At 39.5% G+C, this 27,831-nt stretch overlaps 1 long non-coding RNA gene across 10 annotated transcripts in view; it reads right to left on the bottom strand.

Moving 5' to 3' along the window:
* LOC112130070 (uncharacterized) overlaps window positions 1-27,831 on the bottom strand; it is a 348,783-nt gene that overhangs the window by 130,093 nt on the left and 190,859 nt on the right. The gene's annotated exons all lie outside the window — the stretch shown is intronic.

Genomic DNA, 27,831 nt, shown 5'->3' with positions numbered 1-27,831 from the left:
AATGACTTCCTGATCCACCTTTGTCTCTGAAGCTTGGCTGCCACGCATGAGTCTCACTTTGATGGACAGTTATTGACAGGTCTTCTTCTGAGAATTACTGTTCTGTGAATTCTTACCAAGTGACACTGATAGGAGGTTTCACAGCAAAGTTCTCGGAGGTCAGCCCTCTTCCTGATGATGCTGAGCAGGACTGACAAGCCATGTTGTCTCCACGAGGGCAGAGCCCAGATGCCTGAGTCACCCCTGCCTGATCAACCTTACAGGCTGTACACACAGTGACACAACCAGGGAGAAGTAGGAAAATGGGCAGTTCCCTTTACCTTAATTCCATCATGTTTTTACAGTATGTTCTTACTAATCAAGCCAATTCAAGCCTGACAAAAAAGGAGAGGATCTGATCAAGAGTTTGTCTAGATTTTGTTCACTCACGGTCATCAAAATGGCCTCCTTGGGCCAGCACTGCCTCCACATTCACAGGTCCAGGCCATGGCCCCATGAGGTGGTAGAAAACTGGGCTCACAGTCAGCATGAACCCCACAATCAGCCCAGAACGCATGATGTACCTGGAAATCCATTGAAGAAAATCCACTTGTTGACTCCACAATAACTAATGAAGCTGAACTGCAGAAAGGTAACATCAGTGTCTAAACCCAGAAACAAATTTTCTTAGCCTGCCAACAGAACAGAAGGATCTGATAGGAGAAATTTGGGGAAATAAAGATAAAGATATCTTCTGAGAGGCTGGCAGTCTGAGAGGGGCCAGAAGTGTAAGAAAAGATATAATAAAAGCCTGGGCACAACAGATATAAGTGTTCTAAACCAGTTAGAAATAATAATTCTAAAAATTCTCCAAAAGCTATCATTTTAAAAACTGCAAGACAAGGTAATGTGTTAATAACTGAAAATATTTCTAATTATAATTATTTACCTTTATTTTGTGCTTTATAGTTATATACAATTTTACATCTTTTATCTTATTTGTTCCTTCCAACCAAACATGGAAGTTGGGCAAGTAAAACAGTTAGTAAAGTTGGCATTTTACAGGTTAAGAAACCAAGGTTTCAGCCAAGTGTGGTGGCTCATACCTGTAACCCCCAGCACTTTGAGAGGCCAGAATGGGTGGCCTCCTGTGGCTTAAGTCCAGGAGTTTGAGACCAGCCTGGGCAACATGATAAAACCCCATCTCTACAAAAAATACAAAAAGTTAGCTGGGTGTGGTGATGCATGCCTGTAGTAGCTACTCGGGAGGCTGAGGTGGGAGGATTGCTTGAGCCTGGGAGGTAGATACTGCAATGAGCCAAGACCATGCCACTGTACTCAGCCTGGGTGACGGAGCAAGGCCCTGTCTCAAAAAGAAAAAAGAAAAGAAAAGGAAGGAAAGGAAAGGTAAAAGGAAAAAGGAAAAGGAAAAGGAAAGGAAAAAAAGAAAAGAAAAAAGAAACCAAGGTTTCAAGAAGTGTCTTGACTAGAGTTGCACAGTTGATGAGTGGGCAGGTGTGGAACACAAGCAGGGTTCTGTACTTAGATTACATCATTTTTATTTTTCAATATTTACATATCCTGGAAAAGTCAAACAAGCCCAAGGTTACCTTTCTCAGGTGTAGTTAAAATAGATGGCTAAAAAAGACTCAGCCAGACTGAAGCCAATGTTGTTAATACTCTCCCCCTCCACCCCCTCCAAAACAAAGTACAGTAGTAAGGGTAGGAGATCAAAGGAGAACAATTGAGTCACAGCCACTTGCTAAGGAACCAAAGCCAAATAATTTTTTTTTTGGATGGGACTTCGTTCAGCACCTAAAACATAACAAACTAACCATTAATTTTTATTAAATTCTGTTTTTTTAATTCATGAATTTTATTCCAAATGAAAATGTGAACTTTTTAGCAAAAACAAAATTCCATATCACTGTGTTATTATTCTCTAAAGGAACAAACTTCACCTATGGAGAAATGATGGACTATTTACTTCAAATGTGCTACAATAAAATTATAGATAAGTACAGATTATGGGTCACATTAGCAGCAATCTGCCCTTTTAGAACACTGAGATAGGACAATTCATATTATGACCAAGAGAAAAAGAACTGTTTTAGAATAAATTAATAATAAAAGTTATTGAAAAAATGGAAGTTGGTAGCAAGTTTAAGAAATAAGATGCAGAATTCTTAATTATCACATTCTTTGGAAAATAAGTGTGCTATTAAAGAGTGCCTTAAGGCTATAATATCAAGACCAAAGAAAAAAGTAGTGGAGGGAAAAATGGCCATTTACTTCATTTCTAAATTTAAAAGGAGTTCTGCTGTTGCTGGTATCAGGAGATTAATATAGCTGTCAGTGTGATCATTCTCAGAAAGCTGGTTTTTTCCAATTGGAACTGACATATTCAAGATATAATAATGGTTTCTGGCTTCCTAACTAATTTGGACTTGGCTCTATTTTTTAAATAGACATTTTTTAAAGAATAGTTTTAGATTTACAGAAAAATTGTAAAGATATTAAAGAGAGTTCTCATATATTCCACATCCAATTTCCTCTATTATTAATAGCTTACATTAGTATGGTACATTTCTTATAATTAATGAGCCAATATTGATACATTATTATTATCTAAAGTCTTTATCAGATTTCCTTCATTTGTCTTTCCCTCATGTCTGTTTCTTTTTCACAGTCTATCCAAGATGCCACATTGCATTTAGTTGTCATATCTCCATAGGCTTCTCTTGGCTGTGACAGTTTCTCAGGCTTTCCTTATTTTTGATGACTTTGACAGTTTTGAGAGTACTGGTTGAGTATTTAATAGAACATGCCCCCACTGGGATTTGTCTGATGTTTTCCTCATAATTAAACAAGTTATGGGTTTTAGAAAAGAAGACCACAGAGGTAAAGTGCCATTTTCATCACATCGTACCAAGGGTACATACTATCGTCATGATTTATGACTGTTGATGCTGACTTTGAACACCAGGCTGAGGTAGTGTTTGTCAGCTTCTTCCACTGTAAAGTTATTCTCCACTCGCTGACCCTTTCCATACTGTACTCTTTGGAGGGAAAGGCACCATGTATGGTCTACGCTTAAGGAGTAAAGAAGTATGCCCTCCTGTAAAGGCAGAATATCTACATAATTTATTTGAAATTCTTCTGCAAGGGAGATTTGTCTCTTCTCTCTTATTTACGTATTTATTCACACATTTACTTATATCAGTATGGACTCGTGAATATTTATTTCATACTCTGCATTATAATTCAACACTCTTATTTATTTATTTATTTATTTGTGCTCAAAATGTTCCAGCTTTGGCTATTGGGAGCTCTTTGAGTTGGCCTTCCTGTCCTTTTAACATATCCCCCATCAACGTAGGGATTTTTGGGATTTTGTTTGACTGGTTGGTTGGCTGGTTAGTTGGTTGGGTTTGGGGTTTTTTAGTACTTCCTTACTTTCTGGCACTAGAAGATAGTTCAGCCTCATCTTGTATATAGTTCAGGCTCATCTCATATATTTTCTACCAAGTTCTAGAATCAGCCTTTTCTCCAAGTAGCCGTGCTACTTTTTCTTAGAAAATGGTATTAGAAACCAAGATCTAGTATAACCCCCAATGCATAGACACTAAAAATAAAAATAAACAAATGGGATTACATTAAACTGAAAACCATCTGCAGGCTTGGTATTGTGGCTCATGCCTATAATCCTAGCATTTTGGGAGGTCAAGACTGCAGTGAGCTGTGATTATACCATTGAGTTCCAGCCTGGGTGACAGAGAGGAAGGAAGGAAAGAAGGAAGGAAGAAAGCTTCTGCACAGCAAATTAAACTATCAACAAAATGAAGAGACAACCTATGGAATGGGAAAAATATTTGCAAACCATACATCTGGATAAAGGATTAATAGCCAAAATATATTAGGAACTCATATGACTCTATAGTAACAAAATAAATAATCCCATTAAAAATGGACAAAGTATCCGAATAAACATATTTCAAAAGATTATATACAAATGGCCATACGAGTATATTTTAAAATGCTCAACATCACTAATCATCAGGGAAATGCAAATTAAAACCACTATGAGATATCACCTCATACCTGTTAGAATGACTATTATCAAAAAGAGGAAAGATAACAAGTGTTAGAGAGGATGTGGGTAAAAGAGAACTCTGCACACTGTTGGGAATGTAAATTATACAGCCATTACAGAAAACAGTATAAAGCTTCCTCAAAAATTAAAAAGAGAAATATCATATGATTTAGTAATCCGACTCCTAGGTATATACCCAAAGGAAAATCAGTATGTTGAAAAAATATCTGCACTCTTGTGTTCACTGCAACATTATTCACAATAGCCAAGATATGGAATCAATCTAAATGCCAATCAGTGGATGAATGGATTTTTAAAATGTAGTATATATACACAATAGAACATTAGTCAGCCTTAAAAAAAAAGGAAGGCCTGTCATTTGTAACAACATGGATGAACCTGGAGGACATTATTAAATTAAATAATCCAGACACAGAAAGACACAAACTACATGATCTCACTTATATGTGGAATCTAAAAATGTTAAACTCAAAGAAGCAGCAAGTAGAATGGTGGTTGCCAGAGGCTGAGTGTCTGTGAGAGGGAGGCGATTGGAGAGATGTTAATCAAAGGTCACAAAGTTTCAGTTAAACAGGAGGAATAAATTCAAGAAATCAATTGTACAACACGGTGAATATATTATAGTTAATAGCAATGTATTGTATACTTGAGAATTGCTAAGAGAGTAGATTTTAAGTGTTCTCATCACAAATAGATGATAAGTGAGGTGAAACATATGTTAATTAGCTTGATTTAACCATTCCACAATGTATACATATTTCAAAACATATGTTCTATGCCATAAGTATATATAATTCTTATTTTTCAACTAAGTAAGTAAGTAAATAAGTAGAAATGGGCAAAGAGCAGAAGCAGACAATTCACAGGAGAAACAAAGAATGAATGTGGAGGAAAGAAAAAAATAAATAAAAGAAACAAGACCTGAAAAGTAGGTATACTCCTTGCTACTGGGGTGATCTGGCTCTATGTTAAATGTTAATTATGGAATTTTAAAAAAAATTTATTGAACACTCCCTATTTGTCTAGAACTATATTGGACACACTGCCATGAGTACTATGTTCTTGGTTTTTCTTTCATGGGGCTTACACTTTACTGGGGTTTAAGTTTTTTAAAAAGTAGGTAAATTAGTTTATTAGAAAGTAATAAATACTCTTGAAAACTAAAGTCTGGAAGGAGAATGGGAAGGAATGCCATTTTAAATAGAGTGATCAGAGAAGGCCTCTGCTGAGAATGGTAAGGGGAACTGAAAGAGTCATATGGGTTTTTGGGGTAGAAACATTTCAGGAGAGGAAACAGCTAGTGCAAAGACTCTGAGGCAGGAGCATGCCTAGTATATGCACAGAACAGAAATGAAACAGGATGTGCCTGGATGAAAAAGAAGAAAGTTATAAAAGGTGAAGTTAGTAAAAGTCATGGCATGATGCTGCAAGCGGTGGGAAGAAGGTACAAATCATGTTGAATAAGTAGGCCATTGTGAGGGCTTTGGCTTTTGCTCTAAGAAATATGGGGGGAAGAGCAATTAAATTAAAGGGTGTAGAGCTTCTTGGCTCACTGTAAATGGAAACTGCCATTGAAAATGAATGAATGAAAAAAATATATTTATTTTTAACCTGCACCAAGGATCATGAAGACACTTTTCTATTCCAAACCAAAACACACACACAAACACACACACACACAACAAAGAAAAGGTTCTACATTTTTCAACATGGCCATAATAGAAAGTAGTGAGTTCATCTTGAGAAACCCCATGTGTTTCTTTGCCCTGGGATATTTCTGTGAGCTCCTGAAGGCACAGTAGGGAGCCCTCCGAGTGGGGAATTCCAAGGTGCTGTCTTCAAAGATCTAAAAAGGAGCATCCAAAACATTCTCCAAGCTCCTTCAGGGTACTCAGGAAAGAGGTTTCATTATCAGCCTTATCATTAGAGTGTTTGGTAAACTGATCTAAAGATTAAGAGCTGGGTTTAGTGAGCAAGGGGGGAAATCCCACTTGTAAACGCTAAGTAACTTCTCAGATAGGAGAGTAGCTAAGTGCACAAGTGGCAGTTGCTGCCAGCCAGACTTTAACATGCTGTAACTCACATCTCTTATTCCCCCTTTCCTACCTTTGTTCTTTTCCTCTCACCTGGGTAAGACCCCACAGGTTTTGTGTTAGGCACTTCTAGAGATACCCAATCAACAATTACTGAGAGTTAAAAAGAGTTTGGGGTCCCTGATCTAGAAAAAGCCTTCCATAATTCCTGAAACTAGGATAAACGTCTCCCTCCTCTTCATGCCCTACCTTTCTGTCTCTCTTTGGATGCTCCCGGAGAAGCGCTGGAGCGCTAAGGGAAGAGAGGAAGTCAGACCCATTTTCACTGCTTATGAACTGTGTAACCTTAGTTAACTTACTCAATTTCCTAGCCAGTTGGAAGAAAGGAGTGCATGAAAAATATCTACTTCAAAGGGCTACTGTGTGATTTAAATGAAGTAAAAAATGTAAACTGCCCAGAATATTGCATGACAGTTACTACACTTTCATTAAACTTTCCTTTTCTTCCCTTTCCCTTGTTTTACTATAGTGTAAGGTCTGTGGGTACAATGTCTGTCTTGTTTATTTCTGCAACTCTTTCAAAATCTAGCAGTAAACTGCATTAGTAGGAGCTCAATAGCTGTTAGCTGAATTAGAGAATGCATGAAGTTTACAGGATCACCTCATACATGTTTAAGGGAGAATACACACCCACACACCCACTCACATTAGCTTTAAGGGAATCATGGTGCACCTTAATGCACATGTTATTGACTTACTCTGAAGCTTTCTGCAGCTCCGTAGTAAGTGTAGGCTCAATAAATGTTGTTGACTGACTGATAGCTGAGACTCCAGAAGAGTTGGAGAACCATTAGGTTCAACAGTTACCACCTGTGGTTCCTGAAACTATTGCTTTACACACAGGAACACTAGGAAAAACTAAACACTCAGATTGCTGTTGTTGTCAAGGTCACATAGATTTTACCCAGAACTCACGTTGGGCTGTATTTCTGCCTGATGGTGTACTTTTCAAGTTCTTAATTAAAGGGAAAATTGAATGTGCTTATTGTAAATGGAATGAAGTCAAAATGATGGATGAGCTGCCTTTCAGGGAATTGCCACTCTGCAACGATTTGATTTCTCACTCTTCTAGGAGACTTTCCAAAGGCTGGCTTGGCAGCCTCTAAGAAGTGGTGGAACAGAGACTGCCCAGGACTACCTGAAGCCAGGCTCTCAGTGCTTAGCCACAGGGCAAACTTACATCTCTCACTGGATCTGCTGTTTTCATATTGATAACGGACAAAGAAAAGGCATCCCTAAAAGTTAGTCTCAACGCACAGCAAGTGAGGCCTCAGAAGAGGGACTGAAAGACTGCAGAGAAAAGGCTCAGATGGACCACATGAAGGCATATTAGTTCTGCAGGCCGTGCTGTAGCTCAGCACGGCCTGCAGAGACATGATGCTGCCTGCCAAAGAGCACCCTCTCCTAAAGACTTCCCCAGGGTCAAATGCTGGCAACTGCATTTGAAACTATGGAAATGTTGCCTGTTCTACCATCATGGGAGTCGCTTTGAACTAAATGTGCTTCTTGGGAAAATTCTTAGGAAGTGCTAATTGGAGAGTGGTTAAGCAAAGGAAAGTAGAGGTCCGGCTCGGGGGAAGGGGGAATATACCAGCTAGATATTCTCTTCCCTGGGCTAGACCTGCAGTTAAAAGCAGATCTAGGCTGACAAAGAAGGTCTGAATACCGATCTCTTCTGCCTTGGCCTTACTGACAATCAGAGGGAACCAAAACAGGGTAAAAATGGACCTAGACAGAGAGCCAGGAGGTGTGTGAAGGGAGTTCATTCAGGCCAGTCATCTGGGAAGCTTTTTAACTATTCCAATGCCCATGGTCACCTCCATGAGCAATTAAATGAGATTTCTTGGAGGGGGCCCAAGCATCAGCATTTTTAAAACTCTCTAGGTTACTCCCAAAGGCAACCAAGTTTGGGAACCAATGCTTCCGACCATCAGCATCCACTGCTGTGGAGAAAAGTCAGGCTCTGCATGAGCCTCAGTCAGCCCCAGGCCCACAACCTCTTTCTATGTTTCTATGTTGCCTGGAGGGCGGAAAGCTGCTGTGAGGGATTTTCTAAACTATCAATTCAGTATGCATAATCAAAAGGTTAGAGACACATCAGCAGAGGTGATTCTGTTTCAAGAAAAAGGACTTTAAGAATAGAATTAGTCTCTGCTCAGTTTACAAGGACAAAAAGCAACTGCTGCACCACCACCAGTGTGAGCCTCAGATGCCAAAGGTTTGGTAAAGGCTAAGTTTAATTGTTTCCAAGGAGAACGGAAATATTTATTTAGGATTAGTGGCAGCTGCTCCAGGGGTACAGCTGGGGATGGTGGAAGATATAATTAAGAAAATTGTGTGAGGGAGGTCTGGAAAGCCACCAGAAGGGACAGGAGCCTTGGTAGAAGCTGTTTGCATAGGCTTTTTTGTGTGTGGGCAGCTGAGTGTTAATAGGCACTTAGGAGGAGAAAAAGATAAATATGCAGTCTAATTAGCAGCTGACTTAGGGTTGCAAGATCAAATGCAGGTAGAATCCTATTATAGCCTACACCACAGGTCCTCAAAATTGTTTTGTTGAGTGATTGCATCATAATGAGTACCTGGTAGAAATCATCACTCATATCTCCCTGTATTTTCTCACAATGCTCCCTCACCTAGAATGCCCTTCTAAAAGAGGTACATTTGGGAAGACAATGGAAGTTTATAATCATCATCAGAAATGTGCTAAAATTATCAAAAGGAAAGGGAGGCTGTAAATAATGAACAAAAGGATTCTATTCATTCTTTAGTAATACCAAATGTGAATTGTTTCAGCAAGATAAAAAATAAAAGTGACTATACCATTGCCCAAATACTCTGGGTCCTTAAACCCCAAACGGTTTAGTCAAACCTGATTCCTCGTCTTCTCTCCCTGTTGAAGGCATCAGTCTCTCTTGCAAGGCCCAAGTGGCCAAATACCACCCACCCTGTGCATATCCCTGTGAAAAAAAGATCCCTCTGTGGCCTCACCCCAAATTGTATGCACATTGCACATTTATTTCATTCTGCCTTGGATCCTATTGAGTTGTCCTACCTGCCTCCTCAACCAGGTTGTAAGTGATAAAAGAACAGAGAATTTATTTTATCCATCTTGTAGGGGACTGTGTTCATAGTAGGTAAAGACTGAGTATCTATGAATTTGAATTACGTTAACTCAGATTCTCTCCAGAGAAAAGTTGTTTTTTTTTTTTTTCTCACAATACATTTCTCTCCTTCCCTACTAGTTCAAAAATGCTAGGATCAGAATGACTTTTAGATATGCCTACCAGGGGAAAAAAAATAGTTACAATGTGCAAGTACTCTCCTTTCAAAAGACATTGGGGGTTTTAAAGGGTCTTAGAGAAAAATGGCCCAGTGCAGGTAAGTGACTTATGCAGGGATACTCAGCAGGTTAGGGCAGGCCAGAACTACAAGTGAAACTCAAGATTCCATGACTTCCAGTCTCTCCTCAATGTCCTTTCCCAAACTCCTGGGTGACATGACAGCCATTCTGAAAAGTTGTTCACTAACTGTCCTTCTGTTCAATAAATCCTTACTTGTCTACCGAATTACATAATTTTGGAAACAGCTCAATCCTCTGTTCTAATTAAGATATCATCATCAGTGTTTCCTCCTCTATTTGTCTTAGCTTCTCTATTAATCATCAATTCTAACAGCTAACAAATATACTAGAGCTCCTCTCCCTCCAATACAGCCACTAGGCTACAGGAAGGCAATCTAAATTTAAATTTACTAAAATTAAATAAAATTGAAAATCTTATCCCTAGTTTCCATAACTACATTCAAAGGCTCAAGAGCTGCACGTGGCTAGTGGCTACGATATCGGACAGCACAGGTATACAGCGTTTCCATTGCTGCAGAAAGAAGCTACTAGGAAACTTGACAGATGAAAGAAAGGATCCTTATAATGTGAACAAGCATGCCCAAGATATCTGCCTGAAGTCTGAATTCTCTTAGTGAGATTTCTTCAAGGAGGCAGATGTGTGCATAGGTTTATCAGAGAACGCCTACAAACTTAAATTTTTGTTTCATAGCACACCTTATTCAATCACTAGAAGACTTTAAGAATTTACTAGCAAATGTTTGCAACTCTCCTGTGGTGTAGAAAACTGTTCTTCCTTATCATCAAATAGTCCATCAGACCAAATTAGGTACATTCTAAAGTGTCAGCATAGTTTTTGGTTTAAGGAGCCTCCCATTCCAAAATTTCATAGCCAGGAAAAAGTTATTATTTGAAGCCAGTATTTTTCAGTTTCTCCTGCAGCCAGGTATGTGCTGGGTGCTTGATACTTTGTTGTTTTTAATCCTCTTAACAGTTCTTCGAGGTAAGTGTCATTGTCTACATTATATAGGTGAAGAGAATGAGCTACCCGGGTGTTAAATTACTTGCCTATTTAGGGTGAACCAGCCATCTCAGCTTGCAAGGAACTGAGGGATTTTCCAGGATGCAGGATTTTCAGTGCTAAAACTGGGAACGCCTTAGACAAACTAAGATGTTTGGTCACTCCATCAGGTCACAAAATAAATAATTTCAGAACAAAAATCAAACTGAAGTCTTTCTAGCTCCAATGCCCAAGTGTGGATAGACCTAGAACAAAATTCAAATGTGGTTATAGAACAAAAATTTCTTTTTTTTTTTTTTTTGAGACAGAGTCTCGCTCTGTCGCCCAGGCTGGAGTGCAGTGGCACGATCTCAGCTCACTGCAAGCTCTGCCTCCCGGGTTCACGCCATTCTCCTGCCTCAACCTCCCGAGTAGCTGGGACTACAGGCGCCTGCCACCACGCCTGGCTAATTTTTTGTATTTTGTTTGTTTGTTTGTTTTTTAGTAGAGACGAGGTTTCGTCGTGTTAGCCAGGATGGTCTTGATCTCCTGACCTCATGATCCGCCCACCTCAGCCTCCCAAAGCGCTGAGATTACAGGCGTGAGCCACCGCGCCCAGCCAAAAATTTCTTTCTTTTAACATCCCTCATAATTCTGTCCTTATTTCCTTCCTGTTTCTAGTTATCACTGGATTGCAAATCCAATGTGAAGATTTAGAGTCTATGTGATCAGATTTTCTGTTTTTGCTCATTCCCAGTTTTCTTCCTACATAAATTAAGCTTTGTGTTGACATTCCAGTAATTCAAATAATCCCATAGGATTTCAGGAGTTTGTTTACCGGCTTGGCAAGGGTTTGTTTACTGGTTTGGCACCCCTTGCAATAAAATTGAAAGCTTCTGACTCATTCTTTTATATACTTTGGCTTGTCTTTTAAAAGATTCAGGTGAGTACATTTGACTGTTCACATCTCTTCAATGTTCTTTGCCTGCTCCATATGCAGGAGAGAGAAAACTGATGGGCCACCCCAGTGCCAATCAAAATGTGAGCATGTGAGCACCATCACCATCATGAGAACACTGGTATGAAAAGCAAATTCATGAGTCTTGCCTCAGATCTAGAGAGTCAGAATCTCTAAGAATGCAGACCAGCAATCTACGTTTTAACAAGCCCTCCAGGTGATCCATATGCACATTAAGATTTAAGCAGCACTGGGCTATACTAGATCAGTGGTTCCCAAAGATTGCTAAACATTAGAATCACCTGGGGAGCTTTTAAAAATTCTAATGCCCACGCCACACTCAGACCAATAAAATCACATTTCTGGATTGGAAACCCAGAGACTAGCTTTTTTTTTTTTTTTTTTTTTTGAGACGAGTCTCCTTCTCTCACCCAGGCTGGAGTGCAGTGGTGCAATCTCAGCTCACTGCAACCTCCGCCTCCCAGGGTCAAACAACTCTCCTGCCTCAGCCTCCTGAGTAGCTGGGATTACAGGCACGTGCCACCAGGCCCAGCTAATTTTTGTATTTTTAGTAGAGACGGGGTTTCATCATGTTGGTCAGGCTGGTCTCGAACCCCTGACCTCATGATCCGCCTGCCTTGGCCTCCCAAAGTGCGGGATTACAGGCATGAGCCACCGCGCCCAACCAAGATTAGCATTTTTAAAAAACTTCCCAGATCATTCCAAGGTGCAGACCAAGTTGAAAATTGATGCATTAAAGGATATGAAAGTACTAACTTTCTATAATTTGTACAGTAATTCTATGCTTCTGCAAAACAAGGCAAAGATACTTGGAGTGATAACTAACATATTTTCCAAATATATCATCTTTTGGAATGATAATGGACAAGGACAATGATAGCAAGTTATCATATTTTTTTTTTTGAAATGTTGAGTGGATTAGAAAGTCTCTTTTAGGAGTGGCTTGGAGTAAATGATGAATCCAAATTGTGTTTTCATAACAAATTTCAGTTCTTTCAACAAATAAACAAGCCAATATCACCATAAGCAGGATGATATTTTCTTCCTAAGATCAAAGTAGACGACAAGCATAAGTTGACAATCAAAGAGATGACGTTTAGATGTCTGTTTTCTATTACTCTAATTAAGGAAAGTGATGATAGTCCATTTGCTATTAATATTTCTACAACTCTGTGATTTGTGGGCAAATATTGTTTACTTGATGGTGTGGTGACTTTCAGCACAGCCAAATGATTAGCGATAAAGGAAAAGTGTTGAAATGGGACATTTTTGAAACAGTGGGAGCACAGCTCTCCTTTTTGGCAGTTGTAAGCAGTGGTGTAACCTTGATAGCCCACGGCTGTGTTTATAAGCCCAACCAGTTTGACAGGATTTGACTCAATTAATAACTGGCCAATTCATTCAGCCAATTTGCTTGAATTTAAATTTGATGAAAACAAATTTAATCAAATCTTTTGGCCCAATTATCAGTTTTTTGTTTGGTTGGTTTTTTCACTTGAAGGATAATGTGCTTCTTATTGTAACTTGAGAGATGATGCCAAGGTCACCAAAATGTAATTTTTTCATTGAGGAGTCATGCACTATGGTGACATTGCAACAGTGTGAGGGGCTTTAGATGAGAAATCTGTATGTATCTGGCAAGCTACTTGGAGTCGCAGGCTTGGGGACTTCTTTAAAGACAAGAAGCAATGGAAACCATGGAAACCTGAAGCTGTTTTAGCAACTGGTTCTTCTAATCCTAAAAGAAAAAGTTCTTGGTTGTCAAAGTGAAGACCTCAGCAAAAGGAATGAGACCAGCCATGAAAATAGGCACAGCCTAGGTATCCATGATCAGAGAAAATAGAGAAAAGCCATGAGAAATGAGCAATGATGCTCAAAAGAGATAGAATACCATACTATCTGTGTTTTAAGACCATATGGTTCCAGTATAGCCAGGGAAGTATCACATTCTAATACTGAATATTTTATAACTAGGAGAAGAATTAACGAAAGTGTCCTGGAGGTGCTCTAAGATTTGTTGTTTCTTTGTTTCTTCTTGGCAAGAAAAGCTATCATTTTTTAAAATGTTTTAAAAACAGCTTCATTGAGATATAATTCACACACTATAAAATTCACCCACTTAAAGTGTACAGTGTGGTGACTTAATATATTTATAGAGTTGTCCAACCATCACCACAATCTAATTTTAGAACATTTTCAGCATACTGTCCCCGCAAAAAAAACCTGTACCCATTAGTAGTCATTCCCCTTTCCCCCATCCCTCCCCCTCTTTCAACCTCTCCGTCCCCCAGCCCCAGTCAACCACTAATCTACTTCCTGTCTCTGTGAAACCTATCCTTTTTTTCCAATCTGTATTTCTGACAGTAATTCAATTTAAAGGACCAAATCCATCAACACATTTATTATCACTTTTTTCTTTTGCCTTCTTTTCATTTTTAATTTCCACATAATAATTGTACATATTTATGGGGTACATAGTGATATTTTGAACATGTATTCAATGTGTAATGGTCAAATCAGGGTAATTTGCATATCTATCACTTCAAACGTTCCTCATTTATTTGTGCTGAGAAGAGTCAAAATCCTCTCTTCAAGCTATTTGAAAATAGCAATAAATTATTGTTAACTGTATTCACCCTACAGTACTATAGAATACTAGAACTTATTCTTCTTATCTAGTTGTAATTTTGTATTTGGTAACCAACCTTTCACTATCCTTCCCTACCCTCTACCGTTTGTAGCCTCTAGTAACCACAATTTTACTTTCTACTTCTATGAGTTCAATTCTCAGCTTCCTCCTAGAAGTGAGAACATGTGGTATTTATCTTTCTGTACCTGACTTATTTCACATAACATAAGGCTCATTGATGTTACCATGAATGACAGGATTTCATTCTTTTTTTTAAGGCCGAATAGTATTCTATTGTGTATATGTGCCACATTTTTTTCTTTATTCATTCATCTGTCGATAGGCATTCAGCCGATTTCACAACTAGGTTATTGTGAATAGTGCTGCAGTAAACAGAAAGGTGCAGCTATCTCTTCAATATATGATTTTTTTCCTTTTGATAAATATCCAGTAGTGAGATTTCTGGATAAGACAGCTCTATTTTTAGTTTTTTGAGGAAACGCCACACTGTTTTTCATGATGGCTGTACTAATTTATATTCCCAACAAAAGGGCATAAAAGTTCCCTTTTCTCCACATCCTTGCCAGCATTTGTTATTTTTTGTCTTTTTGTTTTGTTTTGTTTTTGTTTTTGTTTTTTGAGACGGAGTCTCACTCTGCAGCCCAGGCTGGAGTGCAGTGGCGCGATCTCAGCTCACGGCAAGCTCCGCCTCCCAGGTTCACGCCATTCTCCTGCCTCAGCCTCCCGAGTAGCTGGGACTATAGGCGCCCGCCCGCACGCCCGGCTAATTTTTTTGTATTTTTAGTAAAGACGGGGTTTCACCGTGTTAGCCAGGATGGTCTCTATCTCCTGACCTCATGATCCGCAGCCTCGGCCTCCCAAAGTGCTGGGATTACAGGAGTGAGTTACCACACCTGGCCTATTTTTTATCTTTTTAATTACAGCCATTCTAACTGGGGTGAGATAACACTTCATTGTGTTTTTTATTTGCATTTCCCTGATGATTAGAGATATTCTAATCATCTCTATCATAAAAATGGACAAAGGATCTGAATAGCCATTTGTGTGTCTTCTTTTGTGAAATATCTATTCAGATCCTTTGCCTATTTTTTAATCAGATTATTTATTTATTTTGCTTTTGAGTTCCTTGTGCATTCTGGATACTGATTCCATGTTGGATTAATAGTTTGCAATATTAATAGTTTGCAAATATTTCCTCCCATTCTACAGGTTGTCTCTTTACTCTGTTGATTGTTTACTGTGCAGAAGCTTTTTAGTTTGATATAATCCCACTTGTTATCTACGCTCTTGAAGTCTTACCCATAAAATCTTTGCCTATACCAATGCCCTAGAGCATTTCGCCTGTTTTCTTCTAGTAGTTTTATAGCTTCAGATCTTATATTTAAATATTTAATACATTTTGAGTTGATTTTTATATGTGGTGGGAGATAGATAGGCATCTAGTTTTATTTTTCTGCATATGGATATCCAATTTTCTCAGCACCATTTACTGCAGAGGTTGTCCTTTCCCCCAATATGTGTTTTTGGCACCTTTGTCAAAACTCGGTTGGCTATAAATACATGGATTTATTTCTGATGTCTCTATTCTGTTCCATTGGTCTATGTGTCTGTTTTTATACCAATATCTTGCAGTCTTGATTACTATAGCTTTATAGTATATTCTGAAGTTAGTAGTGTAATGCCTTCAGTTTTGTTCTTTTTGCTCAGGATTGCTTTGGCTACTCAGGGTGTTTTGTAGCTCCATACAAATTTTAGGATTGCTTTTTCTATTTCTGTGAAGAATGTAATTGGTATTTTGATAGAGATTGCATTTAATATATAGATCTCTTTGAGTCATATGGTCATTTTAACAATTCATGAACATGGGCTGTCTTTTCATTTGTTTGTATCCTCTTCAATTTTTTTCATCAATGTTTTGTAGTTTTCATAGTAGATATCATTCACCTTTTTGATTAAATTTATTTCTAGGTATTTTTGTAGCTATTGTAATTGGAGTTGCTTTCCTTATTTTTCAACTAGTTTGTATTGGTGTATAGAAACACTACTGATTTTGTGTACTGATTTTGCATCCTGCAATTTTGCTAAATTTATCAGTTTTAAATATGTTTCCTGTGCCTTTTCTTATCTCTTCTTCTGAAATTCCCATAATGTGAATATTCATTTGCTTAGTGTTGTTAATGGTGTTCTATATGTACCATAGGCTTTCTTCATTCTTTTTCTTTCCCCTCTCCCCTCACTTTTTTTTTTTTCCATCTGACTGGGTTATCTTAAAAGACATGTCTTCAGGTTCAGACACTCTTTCTTCTGCTTGATCTAGTCTGTTGTTGAAGCTCTTAATTGTATTTTTATTTTACTCATTGAATTATTTAGTTACAAGAGTTCTGTTTGGTTCTTTTTTAACGATATTTAACTCTGTTGAATTTCTCATTCAAATCATGAATTGTTTTTCTGATTTCATTAAATTGACTATCTCTGTTCTCTTGTATCTTACTCAGTTTCCTTAAGAACATTATTTTAAATTCCTTTTCTGGCATTTCATAGACTTCCTTTTCTTTGGGATATGTCACTGGAGAATTCATATGTTCCTTTGAAGGTGTTGTGTTTCCTTGTTTTTTCATATTTCTTGTGTCCATATGTCAATATCTATATCTGGCAGATAAGTAGCTTCTTCCAATTTTATGGAGAAGCTTCCATAGCAAAAGATATGAGAGCTATTTCTGTTGGCATGTCCTATAGTGTTGGTTGGGTGGGATGCTTTGGCTTTGGTTCTCAGTTGATTCAGTAGTATGGTCTCTTTAAGGTTTCTTCAGCTATAGTCAATGTCAGTGGTGTCTGTGACTGCCTCATTGGCCTAGGGTGTGGTTGATTGTGGAGGTTGGGGTGAGACTTTGCTGGGAATCAGAGCACTGGGTGGGCCAGTCCTTGGGCCCCTCAGAGCATGCCCATGCACAGCTGGTTCACCACTGGAGGGGAGGGGTCACCAGCAACAGCAGCAGATCCTGGACAAGGCTGTCTTCAGGCCACCTGGGGGCACGTGCAGACATGCAGAAGCTTAGTTCTGGATGAAACAAGGTCACTGACAGCAGCGTCAGTGGGCCTGGAAAGGCCAATTCTTTGGCTCCTAGGAGGGTGCTAGCTCTGCTGCTAGAGGAAATGAGGTCACTAGTGGTGGCAGCTGTAGTCCACAGGCCCTGGGGAGCATGCCTGTTGGCTCCCTCTGTCCTGGGGCAGCATTCTTGCTAAGCTGAACTGCCTGTGCTTCAGGAAACAGTGTGTTGTGTGCACTCCAGTAAACAAGGTCATGGCTGCACAGCTGGGTTCAGCTTATGTTGTGACATCACAGCCCTCTAGATGGATGTGACAGCACATCAGTGGCACGCAAGAGATATGGAGATGCAGGAGCTATTGGGCCTTAGGGCAGGATGCACTCTGGTGGTTACTCCATTCTCAAAATGGTGACAGAATGGTGCTGCCCAGGGGGCAGGGAGAACCCAGCATGAATTCCCTCTCTGGAACACTGCAATCATGTGAACTCCAAGCAGCTCCCTATATAGAGCTCAGGTCCTGCAAGGGCTATGGGGCTCTCCTGTGGCTAGGATTGCAGGAGTCCATGGTGGGAATGTGAACTGCTGGAGATATCCTGCTTACATTTTCCTTGCAATGGGGAGCCCCTCCTGACTCCTAGCCAATTCTAGCTGGGTGCTTTTCTTACCTCTCTGTGCTATCATCCTGAGTCTTTGTGCATCAGAGGGTCTTTATCACTTCTTTGCTGAAATCCAGTGTTCTCCCCAAGCACTCTTTTGACATATGGTTATCTATGTGTTGTTTTGGCCTTTCTTTATAGTCTATCGTATTTTAGAGTGGCATGTACCTGTTTCTCTTGAGTCCACCCTCCCTCTACTTAGTGTTTTGCAAAGCACAGGATTCGTGCCATTACTGGAAATAAGAGAATATTAGAGACATAGTATTTAAAAATATGAGCTCAGGATAAGCCCTGGGAAGGAGTTAAAGGCCCTTCCCAGGGTTCTAACAGAGGCCCCCAGCCCACCTTCTTTTCCTACCCTGAATTCTGTCCTGTATCACAAAGGGCCTCCCATGCATGTCTATGGACTCAACAACCCACATATCTAAGCACCGAATACACCTCGCCTACCTAACTGTCTCCTCTTGCCCACTCATCACACTTAGGGGTACATATACACCAGCAACACAGTCCATCTTCAGCAAGACAAACATGGGGAGAATCTGAAAGATAGGTGTCTGGAGTGAGCAGTGAATGTCAAAAGTGAATAGATTCTGAAAGGACTTGTCCCTTTGACCCAATGGCCTACTCTTCCCATGGGTGGGGCACAGCTGCAGGAAAGCCCAAGCAGGGTCCTCTAAAGATTGGAGTTCAGAAGGGGCCGAGTTTCTGGAGTCCAAGGATATACTGTCCACTCTTTCTCCAGCAAATGTTCTTCCAGCCTGTCTAAACACTGGAAAAGCTCGTCACTAACTACCTAAGGTGCTTCAGTATTTAGTAAGAGCCACAAACTCGGAAAAGCTAGAAGAGCCAGAAAGTAACACAAATGAGTGAAGGAGGCTGATACAGGTCCTCCAAAGAAAGTTGTAGGGAATTTGGTAAGCTAGAAAGCACATGTGCTTTCCAAAGGAAACAGCCTGCAGGCTGGAGGAAGTCTGAGCTCAGTTTCACTGGATCTTCCAATTTTTCAAAATAAATAAATAAATAAATAAAGTCAGAAATAAAAAATATTGTACAATTTCTTGCTTTTTAAATGTTAGTAACTAATTCAAAATTTGTTTTAAACACTCTGTGAGACCAACAAGCCACATCTGTTAGCAGGCTTTAGCTCATGAGCTACCAGTTTGCAGCCTCTGAAGAAAAGACTTCTTCATTAGATTGTGTTGAAATCCGCTTCCTTAAGAATCCACACATATGGAGGAACCAAGAATCACTATCCCTCTTCCACATACCTCAGTTTGAAGGTAGATCACATTTCCCCAAATATCTTTCAGAGACTACTTAGCCAACACACATTCAACTGCTGCTTCTACAGAATAGCTTCTGTATCTCAGTGTCGCAACCATCCACCTCTAGAAGCCCCCACCATCTGTTTTCCTGGGAGAGCAACAGAATGAACAAAATATTTCAAAGATGATTGCTTCTTCTTGCTAGTAATTATTTTTCTTAGTATTGCATGCCTGGGTCCAGAAAGGGAAATAATGACTCAATCATCAACTTTTTGTACAAGGCTGGCAATTTCAGGAAGTGGAAGGAAGACTAACACTGTGAACAGCATTCTTGATTAGCCAGCAGTATAAAATGAGGTGTGCATTTGATCTACTGTCAGAGTAGCAGATGAAACACAGCAACCATGACACGGTAGAGGTAGGAGTTAATGGATCATCCTGAAGTGCCTGGGACTGATTAGCCATGGTGCAGCTACATGCAGTTTTTAATTGATTGATTTGAGTTTGTGGTCAGAAAATGGCTGTCGGCTCCAGCTTATCTATAATTATCAGTAATCAGAACCAGACCTCTCTCTGTCTTTAATAGGCCAGGGCTCCTCCAGTGTGCTTGACTTTTCTACTTTTCAAGACTTTCTGTAACCACTGCCTGAAAGCTTTCATAGCCATAACATGATACCTGGTGCCCATTGGGAAAAAGACTCTGGGGGCATGAACATAAAGGTAACAAGAACACTGCTCTTTCATTAGCTTAATAGTTTGACTATTTTGAGTTCAAGACAGTTTAAAATTAATAGGAGGCCTCTTACAGTTTAGCCAGTCTATTATAGGCAAAACCAAGTGAAAGATTGAAATAAGAATTCCTGTAACTCTAGCCCAAAGCTCATTTTTAACCTAAAAAATGATCTCGACACTAATTAGAGGCTGGAACTATTTCTAGGAGTCAGAGTGTCCCTACCCTTAACATTTCAACCCCACCATTAACATTTCAACAGGCCACCCAAATCAGAAAACTGGGAAGTATTTTAGACCCCTTCTCCCCCTCACAGTCCCCTGTCCCTGACACATCCAATCACTAAGGCATCTGATTCTACCTTTTGAATCTGAGTGACTTTAGAACAAGTGTCCTGGAGTCAAAGAGACTCCAGGTTCAAATTTGAACCTCCAAGAGAAGTTCAAATCCTCCTGCCATCACTTATGAATTGTGAGACCTTAAGCAAGTCATTCTCCCTCCTATGCCTCATTTCTCTCAACTCCATTGCAGAGTTACTATACCTACCTTAAGGGATATTAAATAATGATGAAATGAGACAGTGTATGTATCAAATGCAGCATTTGTTGTATATGTGCTTAAAAATTTATTTAAAATATTTTATTGATTTGCTATGTCTCTATCCTCACCAGTACAACCTAAATCCAGGACAAAAAATATCACAGCTAGATGAAGAAGGATGAGGAGGATGAAGAAGGGAGAGGAGGAGGGGAGAAGAGGGAGAAAAGAGAATGAAGAGCAAGAGTAAGGGAGGAGGAGGAGGAGAAGTTTATGATGGTAGCGACAGCTACCTTCGTTGCCTCTAAAGGTGAATTCCCCTTGCTGCCACCTTGGAACCAGGGCCAGCTGCCTGGGGGTATACGTGTGCCAATGGTGCTGCCACTAACTGAAGTTATAGGGGCGTGTCTGCCGAAAGCCCTTCCACCACCTGCTAATGCAGACTGACAATCCACTGTGCTAAAATATCTTTTAATTCTGATCTCTTAAAGGCCATGCTTTGTCACTTTAATCCCAGAGATGCAGTATCTAGCTCTTTCAAAAATCTCTCTGACACTTTAATCCCAGAGATGCAGTATCTAGCTCTTTCAAAAATCTCTCTGACAATTTGTGAGGAAACAGGTCCTTTGGCTTTTTAGAGAACCTGACTCTTTCATGACCAAAGGAAGGATCATTAATTTCATTTTAAAAATGATAAAAACAACCTCAGAAAGGTTTTTAAAAAGTTTTTCCAAGTCACACAGCAGAGCCAGGGTCTTCTGATCCAAAGTCCAGGTTACTTATGTACAATAAAATGGTCTCGTGTCGTCTTTCTTGTGAATTCAGTTATAGGTACCATTTTCTCTATGCTTTCTCTTCTTTCCTGACAGTGGAGAAGAGCAAATGCTAGAGTGATCTTCTGAGGAAGGACTCTGGCCTTGACTCATTCCAATCTTCCTAATCTCAGCAAGGCAAGCAAAGAGGGTTGCAAGGAAGGTTTACAATATCACCGGTGTTTTTCAAGTGGCTCTGGTATTCAGAATGCATAAAGGAAATAGCCTGGACTTAGGATGAAGATGCGAACTGGAATTCTGGCTCCTTCCTTTCCATCATTCATTAACAAATTTTCCTTAGTGGGCCCAGGCTCTGTTTTAGGCCTGGAAATACAACAAAGAAAACAAAGTCCCCACTCTCATACCGTAACATTCTTGCAGGAGAAGACAGAAAATAAACAAATGAAGAAATAAACAAATAAAAGCCAGGTGGTAACAAATACCATGGGAAAAACAATGCATCAGGGTAAATGATAAAGAAAGTTGGGAAAGGGGCTATTTTATATAGTGTACCCAGGCAAGGGTTTGAAGGAGTGGTGACATTTAATCAGAGATGGGAATAAAGTGATAGATTTCTGGCAAAGGAAACAGAGCAGGTACAAAGGCCCTGAGGTAGGAACATGTCAAGCTGTGTGGAGAAAGGCAGCACTGAGTTCAGGAAGCAAGAGGGAGAGGTGAGATCAGAGTGATTGGGAAAGTGAGGGAGTGGGGAATAGATTATATAGAACCTTAGAAGCCCTACTAATGCTTTGGATTTTACCCTGAGGGATATGCCAGTGAAAGGTTTAAGCAGAGGAATGACATGATCTGCTTTATGTTTTTGAAAGGCTCACTTTGGTCACTACACAGGGGCCAAGGTAGAGGTAGCTGTTAAATAGATTTTGCAATAGGTCAAAAAAGATCATGGTGACTCAGACAGAGATGGAGGTGACGGTGACAAAGGTGTCAATGGCAGGCGATTTTTCAAAGGCAGAATCATTTAGCAGCTGGGCTACTTTGGTTGAGATATTTTGCCTCTCCTGGCTCAGGTCCCTCATCAGTAACATGAAGGTAACAATACCAACCTCATAAAATCACGGTATGGATTAAATGAGATAATTTATATGAAGGCTATACCTGTTGTTTTCCTTTGTATTCAAGACAAAGTCTGCAACCTTACGCAAAACTTTATTACATATATGCTCAAAGACCGAGATGTAAGAACACCTTGTCTTCAGAGTAGCAGAAACAATTTTGTGTATAGCAAGATTATTTACACTCATCTATCTCATCCTCTTAAATAAGAAAACTGATTACTATAAATATGTGCCAGCTTTTATGGTTCATTTTAGAATCTTAGTGCGTCAAAAAGTATAAAATAGTTAGACCAGTGAGGGATAAGTGAATCATGAGAGAGTCTTATTTATAGAATAAAAGCCGGGAATATCTGTGAAAACATCTTAATAATGATTATGACTGGTGGATGATATTGCAGAGTTTTAAAAAAATCCCTTTGTGCTTTTCTACATTTTCCACATCAATACAATAAAAAATGTATTTTAAGAGTATTTATTCCTATACCCATTTAGGAAAGAGAGTTAGAATCTCTGAAAGAAAACATGAGACAAGTAAAGAAAATAAGTATGTTAAAATTATAAGGGAAAAAAGAGCAAAAATTAATATTTTGTGGGTATTATCTGCACACAAGACACATCAAGTAGTTATTTAATTTTTGCAAATTAAATAGCAGGATGTGCTTTTTCCCCTAAATCAAGAGCCACTGAGGTGTGGATGGAACACCCTGGAACCAGCGAGCCTGAGATGGAGTCTGGCCTGGACTTTTTTCTTTTTTTTTTTTTTTTTTGAGACGGAGTCTCGCTCTCTCACCTGGGCTGGAGTGCAGTGGCACAATCTTGGCTCACTTGCAACCTCTGCCTCCTGGATTCAAGCGATTCTTCTGTCTCAGCCTCCTGAGTAGCTGGGACTACAGATGTGTGCCCCCAGGCCCAGCTAAGTTTTGTATTTTTAGTAGAGACGGGGTTTCACCAGGATAGTCTCGATCTCTTGACTTTGTGATCCACCCACCTTGGTCTCCCAAAGTGCTGGGATTACAGGCATGAGCCACCGCACCCGGCCTGGCCTGGACTTCTTACACCCTGCTGGTCACATGGGTATATTCCTGCTGCATAACCAGCCCCAGTGGCTGAACCTCTGAGGTCTGACTGAGATCAGGTGCAAAGCAGCGATCTCACTGTTATTAATAAGCAATGCTGACAAGCTCGTACTAAGCTTCCCAAAACTCCTGAGACCCGTGGTTACAAAGTGACGCTATTAATCGGTACATTTCATGCCTCGGCTTAAAACCCCAGAGTCCTACTTCTTCCTCTTGAAGGTGACCGTGCTTTCTGCATTTCATCTGGTTCCTCTCTCTGTGGATACGTCTGGATAATTAGATCCTGCATATGCAAGAATCAAATGAAGAAAAAGGTGACCTGCCTAGTCCAGTTTCAGGGTAAATTATCTGCTAGGTAAGCATAGAATCCCTTCTTAGCATAAGTGTAGCACATTAATTAGGCTAAGCATCTCCATCTCTTTTCTCTGCCTTGCCAAATCTCTCATTCAGGTATCATATCTTGGTATGAGGAAGCTGTGAGGGAGTGGAGAAAAGAAAAGCATCCTGCCACACAAATAAGGAAAATGAGATTCAGAAGGTTTAAGTGACTTGCCTATTGTCTGACCCTAAAGAAATCTAACTTAGTAAAGCCTTTTCTCTTTCACTAACTTTCCATCTCTAATCTAAACCAAATTTGTGCATTTCACCAGGCATCACATTGTCTCTCTCACTGATTTTGAGACAATGGCCAGGCCCCCTACCAGCTCACACAACATCTTTGTGCCAGTCAGAAAAGGCACCCCTTCTTCCTGGCACATGCAGTCCCACATTGGCCAGAGCTCAGCCTCCTTTTAGCCTGGGCATGATACCATAGTGCTGGTTATAGCCTTCATGACTGTATTGCAGCCCCTTAATATGGCTGGACAACTAAGGTGGCTCCCAACACAAAGAAATTTCCTCTTAAATAGCTTGTTGACATTTTAAATTAGAGATGTCAAAACTTGAGGATATTATCTTCTTCATTAAGTCTTTTTCCATTTTGTCCGTTCCCATCAGTGACACTCCCAGAAACCTCTGCCCTCAATCTTGGAATCAATATTTATTCTAGCTGGCTTGTCTTCATCCTTACATCCAGGTTGACACCAAACCTTTCCAATTCTTTTTTGAAAAATAGCAAGTACATTTTTTCCCTCCAACTGCAACCCTCTTTTAGCCTGTGGATTTTATTCTTAGACTCCTGAAACAAATTCCCAGTCTGTTTTATATTTTAGCCTCTTACACTTCCAGGCCTTCCAATGCAACAACAAGAATCATATTTCTTGGCCACCATTTTAAATCATGTTAATCCCTTTCTCAGAATACTGCATCTGCAAAAAAAACAAAACAACAAAGGCTTTCATATTCTCTACTAGTTTCAACCCCACAAAAATCTCCCTAGTCTTACAGAGCACTGCCATGGGTTGAGTTGTCCAACAACAGACCTGAGACCGTGTTTAGTGTTTAGTATATTTCTAGGGCATCCCTTGGGACCAACAGCTGTGAAAAGAAGGGGAAAACAATTGAGCAGAGGGAGAAGTCAGGTTGTGATGCAGACCTGACTGCCTTAGCCAGCTCCACAGGAAGCTGTAGGTGCCTGTTGGAGTTGCCTCACTTAGGGTGAACATGGCCCTCCATCAGTCATTGCATGCCAACCTTTGAGGGGATGGGGATGGTGGCCTTAGCTAAGGCCACCTTTTTCAGGCCACCTGTTTAAGGCCACTTGTTAAGGGCCACCTTAAGGCCACCTGTTTAAGCTGCACCTCTGCAGCTAAAACAATCCCTGAAGGGGCTGAGCCCTAGAGGCTATCTACTGGCAGAACTATAAGCAGCTGGAACAACATGTCCTTCTGAGATGCACATCTCTGTTTCTACCACCATCTATCCTATGTGCCACTAGGATCCACTTCAAGGAGCCAAATGTGCCACTTGGATACATTCAAGGAGGAGTACCTCCACTGTACCAAGAGGCATCTCTTCCCAGGGAAATCTACAATAGGGGAAGTTAATAGGAGGAACTCCACCCCTGCTTCTGCACCAGTCCCAGGGCTGCAACAGATATTCATCAGCTCCTTCCTCCATTATCCATCTGGATTGCTCCTATATCAGGCTGCATCTCTGCTAGTCTTAGTAGCTTACCTGATGGCATGAACTAGACACTAATTTCTGAGGGATCTGAGCTCCTGGTCACCATGCCCTTATCAGGCTACATGTGCTTTTGTCTTCTCAGCACTCTCTATTCCTTTTGGAATCTCTCATTGGCTGACTCGCAGCCCAAATTCTCCCTCTTGACTTCAGTCCCTTCAGCATGTATTCTCCATCCATCTTTTTTGTTTTTGTTTTTTTCCTGCATTGCATCCTTAGGCAGCTCCTCTTAAACTTGCTAGTTAATTCCTTTCTTTAGTCTTTCTGTCATTTCTTCCCCATCTCCTTTTCTGTTCTATTATTAGGCATCACAGAGCTACAAAAGATCACCTGTGAGACCTAGACTCTCCTTAGAGGGTAGGAAAGACAAAGGAGTAGGGGAGTTGGAGAAATAAGCTGGCAAACAGAAAATTTTTCTTAAAAAATTGGATGGCTGGGGAAGAAGGAAGCAAAAATGCCCAGCAGGCCAAGAAGTCAATAGGAAGGCATTCTAGCTCTTTTTCAATGATTATGTCTAGCTCAAAATATGGAGTGAATACTTGTCCAGATAACCAAGCAGCTACTTCCCTGTTTAACAGACTACTTTGAGGGAGGGAGTCCTACAGTCACCTCCCCTAGCAAAGTGGCATCATTCATCTTTCAACCAACCATCCATCTATCTGTATCACTGATTCAACAAATACTTATTGAGTGTCTACAATGTGCCAGTTCAGAGAATGTTCCATGATTATATAGAAGAAATTTTAAACTCCTGTTTGGATGTCATCTTAATAAAAACACAAATATAGTTCAACAATGTTTTTGGAAATAAGAGGAATAAGAAGTAAGGCCAAGTGTCAGGACAGTAAATTTAAATGTTTTCAGTTCTCCTATGGAAAACTGAAGACTTTCAGATTCAATGAACAAAACCCATATTTTGCTAAAATAGAGTGGCATTTTAATTAAATATATATATACATCTATATATATATATATATATATTTTTTTTTTTTTGAGACGGAGTCTCACTCTGTTGCCCAGGCTGGAGTATGGTGATATGATCTTGGCTCACTACAACCTCCGCTTCCTGGGTTAAAAAGATTCTCCTGCCTCCGCCTCCCAAGTAGCTGGGATTACAGGCATGTGCCACGATGCCCTGCTAACTTTTTTTTTTTTTTTTTTTTTTTGCATTTTTAGTAGAGACGGGGTTTTGCCATGTTGGTTAGTCTGGTCTCGAACTCCTGACCTCAAGTGATCCACCTGCCTTGGCCTCTTAAAGTGCTGGAATTACAGGCCTGAGACACTACGCCCAGCCAAATAGTGACATTTTAAAAGTTTAAAAATATAAAGATAAAAATCATGTAAACATATATATGTAAATACACAAATCAAAAGTAGAAAGTAATATTAATATCAGAAAAAAACAGAATTCACAACAAAAATATTATCAGGCTGGGCGTGGTGGCTCACGATGGTAATCCCAGCACTTTCCCAGGCCGAGGCGGGTGGATCCCTTGAGCTCAGGAGTTTGAGACAAGCCTGGCCAACATGGTGAAACCCCATCTCTACTAAAGATTCAAAAAATAGCTAGGCATGGTAGCATACGCCTGTTGTCCCAGCTACTTCAGTGGCTAAGGAAGGAGAATTGCTTGAACTCAGGAGGCGGAGGCTGCAATGAGCCGAGATCGTGCCCCTGCACTCCAGCCTAGGTGATGGAATGAGACTCTGTCTTAAAAAATATATATATATATAATATATATAAAAAATATATATATAATACATATAAAATATACGATATATGTAAAATATATATCGTATATAAATATACGATATATATGTAAAATATATATCGTATATAAATATACGATATATATGTAAAATATATATCGTATATAAATATACGATATATATGTAAAATATATATCGTATATTAATATACGATATATATGTAAAATATATATCGTATATAAATATACGATATATATGTAAAATATATATCGTATATAAATATACGATATATATGTAAAATATATATCGTATATAAATATACGATATATATGTAAAATATATATCGTATATAAATATACGATATATATGTAAAATATATATCGTATATAAATATACGATATATATATGTAAAATATATATCGTATATAAATATACGATATATATATGTAAAATATATATCGTATATAAATATACGATATATATATGTAAAATATATATCGTATATAAATATATGATATATATATATAAAATATATATATAACAGGATCAGTGGTGACCAGCCTCCAAGATGACCCTCAGTGACCCTGTCTGCCTCCGAATACCCACACTCTTGTGAAGTCTGCTCCCACACACACTATACCAGGGT

Source organism: Pongo abelii, chromosome 1 (assembly GCF_028885655.2).
Source record: "Pongo abelii isolate AG06213 chromosome 1, NHGRI_mPonAbe1-v2.0_pri, whole genome shotgun sequence".
In the NCBI taxonomy this organism is placed as follows: Eukaryota; Metazoa; Chordata; class Mammalia; order Primates; family Hominidae; genus Pongo; species Pongo abelii.
Note: the sequence above shows the minus strand (reverse complement) of the source record. Positions and strands in the feature narration are given on the sequence as shown.